Genomic DNA, 8,948 nt, shown 5'->3' with positions numbered 1-8,948 from the left:
GACTTTCCACCTACTACCCTGTGATCTTCCTGTACTCAGAGTCATTGCATATGTCGCATGAGTCTGAAAAGGAATTTACAGGCTGGTACTGACTATATGGGCTAATATCAGACTTATGGACTTGATCTGGACTGGGCTGGGATGCTTTCTTAATGCATAATTACTCTCTATATAAATCTCTTTCCTTACACATATATGTGTCTTTGACTTTGTCTCTCTAGTCTACCCAGACTCATATAATTTGCTTTTTAATATTTTTGTTATGAATTATAGAGGTTTACAGAGTGGTTCATCAGTTTTGTATTTAGTAATTCATTCACATTTTGTTTCACCTCACTGATGTAACATCATCTGTTCTACATCCACCCTGTATTTCCTGTTGTATTACCCTTTCTCTCCTAACCCTTCTTAACTTTGTCCTTAGGCAAAGACTGCCCTTAGATCTCAGATGGTTGGTTATTCTGGGACATGCATGCCCCACCAATGTGGCTGTTTCCCTTATAGACCTATCTTGTTGAGCTGAAAGTTGAGCCACAGAGATGAGTTCATTTCCAGAACTGGAGGGGGACCAAAGGCCATGATCTCAAGGGCCTACCAATCTCTATCTAACAAGTAATGCTTTCATTTTTTTAATGATTGAGTTTTGTTCCACTTTCTCTGCCTTATGTCAAACCTTCCAATGGGATCTCTTTCAGAGTAGTTGGTAGGGCCATCTGGGCACCGCATCACCTAGTTCTTCCGGTCCAAGGATCAAGGTGATGGATGTTCATGTGGATTGTTAACCCATTGGAATATTGCTCCCATGTCTTTAATTTTCCTCACTTTTCCCCCCTTTGAGTGGGTAGAAACCAATAGTTACACCTCAAGGGGACTCTCACTAGCTTTTAAGACCCCTGTCGCTACTCGCCAATGTAGGATGCAACACAATGATCCAGACCCGTCTTTCCTCAATGCAAATTGCTCTGAGTTAACTTAAGGGGAGATTACTATCGGCAAGACAACTAAATCCTGTATGTTCATTCTTTGGCATCAAATATTTCACTAGCCATTTTGGCACAATCACAAATGTACTCAAAGATTATTCCAAAATTAGGCAATTATAAAATTGCTACTTTCGAGAAGCAACAGAATGAAATTATACTCATCAACTATTCACCCCTGCTGTAATTTCGGAATCTCTTCTGCCATTTTTTTTTTTTTTTTTTTTGCCAAAAGCCAAATTTGCAATGCTAGTTCTTCTGGGTCACTGGGTAATAATTTTCTCCTCTTTCACATTCTCCAAGCCTGGCCATTCCTGAGTCAGGATTTTGCTGTTGCACTGTGAGTGTCCAAGATTGGAAACTATGGGGATAGAAAGCCCTGTCTTTCTCCTGAGTACCATCTACTTGTGGTTTCAAACCTTGAACCCTGAGAATCATAGCCCATGTGTGAATAGACTAGAGAAACATATTGATAGATACTCCTATGTAGATAAGAAAGAGCTTTATATACAAGAGCAGTTGAATATTGAGAAAACAGACCAGCCCAGCCCAGATCAGGTCCCTAAGTCCGATATTTACCCATATGTTCAATATCAATCTTAAAGTCCTCTTCAGACTCACGAAACACATTCAGTGACACCAAATGCAGGAAGATCACAAGCCAGTGGGTGGGAAGTCTGGTAGATCCAGTAGCATTGTAAGCATATCAGTTCTGGCAGGAGTCTCCATGTGGTTCCTCCAGCTCCAGAGGTCTGGCTCCGTCAGCCTCTCTCCATAGATCTTGTCACCAGGGATGTCCCACAGGGAGTGAGCCAAGAGAGAGAGTGTGTCTCCTGCCTCCAGGGAGGAAATACAGGAGTTCCCAGAATCCTCAGGAGAAGGCCATGTCCACACAGAGGCCTCATTGGCTATATCCTGATTGACAAACCAGACTCCACCCCTTCACTCTTAATCCTCAAACTGACACCAGTTTATATCATTAACACATACCCCAACTTGTAACCACTGTGCCACCAGGGCTCCCAGCTATGTTATAAGGTTGGTGAAAACCAGTTGCTGTGGAGTTGGCGTCATCTCGTGCTAACACCATGTGTGTCAGACAAGGGCTGTGCGTCGTAACGTTTTCAGATGAGTTTGCTGAAGTGCGTTCTCTTGCCTTTCTCCAAAGGCCTTCCCGTGGCCTGGAACTTCCAACCTGCCCACTAGCAATCAAGCTATTAATTATTTGCCCCATCCAGGAGTTCCTATGAGCATGGTACAATTATTAGATTAGATAATATACATGCAGCATTTAGTACAATTGCCTGACACAGGTAAGTGCTCAGTAGATGATAGCTTTTATCATCGTTCATATTGCCATATTAAAGTGGAACTTGAAAACGCTCCTAAGGGCCAGCAAATGATCCCTGAACTAACTACAAGCTTTTCTCTTGTGAAAAAAAAATAATAAATAAAGTGGAACTTAAGGATTTTATTCTTGACCAGGTAGTCTTTCTGTCGTACGTGACCTTCACGGTCATTCCTAATCTAGGTCTTTTGGCGTAGACTTCTCTTCCAAATTCAGCATCTCCATTGAGGCTGCCCTGCTGTCACAGATGAGTCTGACATTTAAAGTCCAGCCTGTGGCTCAGACTTGAGGATTTCCTTTGAGGGACTTTTGCGATTAGAATGGAGAGGAATACTTCTGTTCAGCAGGAGCTATTGACCATCCTATCCTCCAAACCCCACCAGATACAAAATACTTGAATTACACAATTGTTTAGGGAAAGCCTCTGCAGCCTGTACTATCATTAGTCAGGAGGCAGCGGTTCTTAAATTAATCAGGCCCCCTAAGGATGTTGACAAGGATAATAATTCATTCCCAATGTGCTGATATAACTCTCAATAGTTTCCTATTAAAACAAGAGAGGGAAAAGGGCTTTGGGAAAGAATACATATTTTTAATAGAAGCTATAATTCCATGTGAAGGGTTATCTGAATAGTTTGCACAAGAAATGAAATTATAGCACGTACACCAGTGATAACAGCCATTGAGGGAGGGAAGCCAAAATCCTATCTATCATCCTTTGAAATAGATGTTTGTAGGGCCACAGCTAACCCCGTGTACGCTCTATCCATGCAGTTGGGGTGGGGATGGGGAGCTTTTCCTTTACACAGAACCGAGCAAACTAGCATCATTAGAGGATATTGACTGGGACTGCCCCGCCTTGTAACAAGTAAGTTATATTACAGCCACTGAATTGTTTCAGGTATTGTTAACATCTATGTAAAAGGAATGGTAAGTCATAAACATTACATGAGCACGTGACCACATATGCATTGAATGCTGATGAGTCATAATAAAAAAAAAGAAATTAAGTTACCATTGAGTTGGTTCCAAGGCAAGGCAGTTCCGTGTGTGTGTGTGTGTGTGTGTGTGTAGTGTGTGTGTGTGTGTGTGTGTGTGTGTGTGTGTGTGTGTATAGAATGGTACTCTGCAAGGTTCTCTGTCTTTTAAGATTCAGAATACCCAGCCTTTCTTTGTGGCACATCTGGGTATGTTTGAAAGGCAGGAAGATTGGGGATAAAGGAGATTGTGTCCACCGAATGCCCAAGCTCAACAAAAATTAGCTGGCCATGTCACAATAAAGGGGTTTGAAAGAAATCAGACACCCATGGGAACACTCCAAAGCTGGGCATGCGCAGAGCAAGGTGACCTGGGTGCAGGTGGAGGTCAACCTGGGCATGCTCACTAGTCACCATGACATCACACCAGGCACCATGACGTCACAGATGCGCGTTAACGCAGCCACTAAAACCGGTTAATATCCTCAATCACGATCCCCCCTCCTTCAGTCCCCAACACCCCTGCACAAGTGGGGACAGGATGGGATAGATAGCAGAGATTGAGGGCAGGCCGCTCCCTCTTTCAGGTCGGAGGGTGGGATCTGCCCCGTGTGCTCTCCCTCTCGGGGCTGGTACTCTCTCTTTTTGTTTTTTTGGTTCCAGGACTCCTCTTTAGGTTCTGTGGACACCGACCTTCTGAGCATTTTCCATGTGGTTTCCCGTGCTCCTCCGAAGCAGCCATTTCCCTCTGTGAACTTTCCCACGGCCTGTGGCATACGGCCTGCAAGCTTTCCAAGGACAGCTTGTGCTATCTGAGACTGTGTTACATGGAAAATCCCTTTCCCACATAAAAGTGACTTGGATTGCAAAAGTGCTTCTGCCGCGTGCCTTCTTTCAGTGTTGAGAAACAAAACCCGGGGAAAACCATACCAGAAACCTAACAGGTTCAAATCCTCAACCTTTCAGTAGTCGTCCAATGCGTCGCCATTTGCGCTATCTGGAGACTATCACAAATACAAGTACTGTTTGTTAACGCAGTTGACTAAGCATCATCGCAGCTCTATGAGCTCTATATGATTCTGCTTCTTTTCTTTTGTTTTTGCTTTTAATACCAGGAATGCCTTAGTGGCATGTACCTTGGTACCTGAGCCTCCTGAAAAATACTAGACAGGGCTGAGGTTAGTTTTAGTTCCTGTTCGACAGGGAGCCGAGGGTGCTTCTTTGTTAAACTATAACTTCGGTTGAGTACCGAGCCACTGCTCAGTCTTGAAGGGAAAACATAAAATCCCCAATCAATTTAGGAACAGGATTGAGTCCCAGAAGGCAGACAATTAATGTATCTCAACTTCTCAGAGAGCCAGAACACAATCAAGTGGACCCCTTAGGCCCCAAGCAATGATTTCCATTTCCATTTTCAATCCAGAAAGAAGCTGGAAACAGATAAGTCTCCATTCCAAGAGATTTTTGGACCACTGGCTTTTATTACCAGGATAAGAGTAATGTACAGCCTACTTAGAGAATCGTGGCTTATTAGCATTACAGGGACCCACAGAGAGAAGCTATCCAATGCTCTCATTTTACAGATGAGCAGACTGAGGCCTACAGAGGTTTAGTGACTTGTCCAAGGTCACGTGCTCATTAACTACTCAGCTGGGATATTGACTGAATGCACTGTTCCTAAAAGGCTTAATGGTGCTTGGGAAGTAGTTCAATCTCCTAAGCAGCATACACAGTTCCTCTTCAAAGTTACTTCAATTGCGGCTTGTCGAGCGTACAAACCAGCCCAACTCCTTGACATACAGAGAAATGTAAACTCAAGGGTTTTTGTTTAGAATTTGATGCTGCTACAAGCAAAAGTGAGCAAAGAGGGACGAGACCGTCTACCAGTGAGCATCTTGAGCCGGCAGGATGGCAGCGGGGAGAAAGAAGCCTGCCAAGTTCACGGAGAAGAGAGATGGCAAGATCTTCAGGGCTTTCCCTCTGGAGGCAGAAGGGGTTTGTCCCTCACTTGGCAGGGGGTGTCTATTCCAGGGACGAAGCTCAGCCTCTCCAGACTCTCCACTCCTCCGTTCTTGTCCCCCACACAAGAAAGATTTCAGATGTAGGATAAAACTCAGAGGAGAGTCAGAGAAAAGGGTTGAACGGTAAGAATGAGTTTATTGAAGGGGGATACTTGGGAAAAGAAGTCTGCAGGGCCCTTCCAACAAAAACCTCACTGGCTTGGGTCTGGGTCAGTGCTGACTCACAGTGACCCACAGTGGCTTTCTGAGACTGTTTACAGGAGTAGAAAGTCCAGTCTTTCCCTGAGGAACTTCTGGTGGTTTTGAACTGCTGACCATAGGGATCATAACAGTTAATCACCATACCACCAAGGCTCCTCAGTCAGTTTTAAAAGCCCAGAAAACCTTAATGCTGGACCCTGGCTAGCTATGGAGGACTTCTCACTGAGGGATGCCTTTCTGGCGGGTCTCCTGTATTTGGCTGGACCCCCTTCTCTCAGACAGGTGCATCCCAGCACACCAAACTGCCCGCCTTGTCCTTGTCTCTGCTCCCAAACCATTCAGTCACTGTGGGGGTAGTTGGAATATCTGGTCTTCCTCCATCCAGCCTTTTCATTATCCCTGCTAAGGAGATCAGAGATAAGGAGATCATCGATTGATAAGGAAATGTGTCCTATCCTACCTGCCCTTCCCCTTCCTTTGTGCTAGAGAGGTGTGGGAGGAAACCTGTCTCCAGGTCTGTCTTTTGTGCTTAAGATTCCCCCAGTTTCTCTCCAGTTATCACCTCTTCTGCCTTTGCCATTTTCTAACTCTCTAACAGTTAGAGTTTCTTGGCTGCTGGACCCTGGGGATATTTTCTCCCCATTCTTCCCACTAAAGCACCCAGGATCCCTCACTAGTCCATGCTTGTGTTTTTGTTTGAAGAATAGAAAGAAAACTTTTGGATGGGGGGGGGGGAATCCTTAAGTATTGCTGTTAGTTTCTCAGGTGGGTAATGCCTCCATCTTGGCTTTGCAGGAGAAAGAATTCACACCGAAGTCTGGTGTGTGATCCAAGCGGGTTTTTATAAAGGACGGGAGAAGTTACAGGTTTTACCGTCTCAATAGAGTACATGCTATTTGGGGGAAGCATGCCAAACTGCACATAAACTGCGCTGGGGCTCACCACTGAACACGGGTGACCTCGTGAGGCTGCTCACCCATATGTGGTAAACTGAGGCCAGGGGTCAGAGGAGAGAAGGAGCAGCCGTTCCCCTTCTACCCTGCCACCCCCCCACCCCAAGGTATTTTAAAGCCTCTGCTTGAGGAGGCATGGTGGAAGGTATTAGTTGACCCCATTGGCTGCATTAAGCCCACCTGGCTAGTGGCAGGGGGGGTGGGGGTGGGGTGCTGAATTGGAGCATGCCCAGGTAAAGTCTAATGCTTGCCTAATTCTCTTCCCAGCCTCCTGAAGGCGGCCTGTGCAGGCACAAGAGGAATAATCCCTGTCTGACTACCACCATTACAATCTTACATAACCATATCATATGGTCTCACAGGAATGAGACATCCAGGTAAAACTAACTGCACATACCAACAGAGGGTGAAAGCCAGCATCGCTGACCCAGAACAGGCTGATAAATGACTCAAGCCAGTTGGATTACGGGAGACATATTGGTAATGAGACTGACAGGATTTCCGGCAGATTTTGAGAGTGACGATGAAGTGGGATTGTGGAAAAGCAATGCGCTGCAGCATAATAGAGGTCTTGGGTCCTCTGTGTCTGCCTCATTGAATTAGGAATTGCATTTAGGGAAAGGAAGGTGTAGCGTCCCAGTGTCATACCTGGTCTCATATATGCATGAAGCTGCCCCCTGATCACACACAACCATCGAACAGATTACAGCAGCCTGTCTCTGGCGGGAGGTCAGTGGTTTGCAGGTCTGGGTCCATGTGAGCAGGGGGCAGCGGGGAAGTTACTGCAGCTGCTCCATTGCACTGCTTTCTCAGCTGCGAGTGAGTCTCTTCATTAATGAATCATGCACCCGGACTGCCAGGGTCTCAGCATTAATTGGCAGTAATGGGAACATCTTATGGTTGAAGGGAGAGCTCTGGGAGTCATTTTCAGTCTGATTTTATTTGCAAGGAAGCTTAGACGATTTACATATTCCATGAAATTCGAGGGCAATCTCGCACACCACATTTGCACTCCAAATCACAAATAGGTTGCCCGGTGTCTGTGGGACCGTCTAAAGGGTTCCTCATGGGAGAGACTGTCCACAGTCACTTGAATGAGACTGTTTCCCTTCTGTACCTACAGAAAAGATTTGCATCTGTTTGGACTGTGCTGGGAATGCTGGAACCCAATGCCACACATGCAGTGCATGTCGGTCCTCTGAGCCCATGTAGCTGTCTGTGTTAACCCTGAGAAAGTTTTCTTCAATGACCGTTGGTGAAAAACATGCACTTCCACGATGATTTCATGTGGTCCCAACACAAGAGCCTGCTGTAAAAGGGTAAAGTGAGTTGCCTGGACTCTTAGACCCTGTGAGATTGACATGTATCATCTTCTTTTTAGCCCCAAAGTGAAAAGTCCCTTGTGACTAGTTTTGAGATATAACATGATAAGGTTTGGAAAATGGATGTCCACCATGCTGATAAAGTTCAGTCCTTTTCAGAATATTGGTCCACTAAGTGAAGCAGACCTCACTGGATCAGACCAGCCTATAGTACACTTTACAGAGAACTTGGAAAACATGTGACTGCCTTCAGGTAAATGCACCCCTGATTGCAGACCCCCAATGTTCCTTCAATGGGTGCCCTTGTGCAGTGCACAACTTGTATAAGGTTCCTAATGATAGACTTGACCTCATGCTGTGACCACATCTCTCTAACCCATCAATCATATTTTCATGTATAAGGGGTCGGGAACAAGCAAGTCAATCTTACAAAGGAAAAGATAGCACCAGAGAAGGAGATGTAGAAGAGACCTATAGGAGAGACCTGATGACATACTTTTCTAGAGAGGAGAATGTGATAGAAATATGGACATCAAGATCCAAGGAGCCAATTTTTATTATCAGTAAATATTACGGGGGAAATGTACAGTTCATCCAATGATAAAAGTATTTTCTTTAAGCCCATTTCACTTATTATTTCTTTTAGTTCTTTTTCTTTTTGAGATTAGAAACCATGTGTATAGTCCACTGATATAGTTAGTCTATTGTGCCAACCTGGCCAATGAACACATGTGGGGTTAATTGAAGGGCAGAGGGATAAATGACTCAGTGAGCCTCGCCTTTCTAGTTCTCATGTCTCTTGCTTTGTGATGGTTGGACCAGGGTGTAGCTGCCTCAGTCAGTTCCCTGCTTCAGCTTGCAAGGCTGACTTCCTGCAAGACATCCCCAAGGAGAAGCCACATGGACCTACCCCAATACAGCCCTGAGTGCTAGAGCAAACTCTGTGGAGACCCCTGCCAGCGCTGAGATGCTTACACAATAACTGATTTGACTTTCCCCCTGCGGTCTGCAGTCGGCATCATTGTGTGTGTTTTGTGAGATGGAGGAGGACTTTGTGGATTGGTTTCAGACATATGGGTCAATGTTGGACTTGTGGGCTCGGGCAGCACTGGGTTGTGATGTTTTCTTGATGTGCACTTAACCTTT

This window comes from Tenrec ecaudatus, chromosome 14 (genome assembly GCF_050624435.1).
Source record: "Tenrec ecaudatus isolate mTenEca1 chromosome 14, mTenEca1.hap1, whole genome shotgun sequence".
Lineage (NCBI taxonomy): Eukaryota > Metazoa > Chordata > Mammalia > Afrosoricida > Tenrecidae > Tenrec > Tenrec ecaudatus.
Note: the sequence above shows the minus strand (reverse complement) of the source record.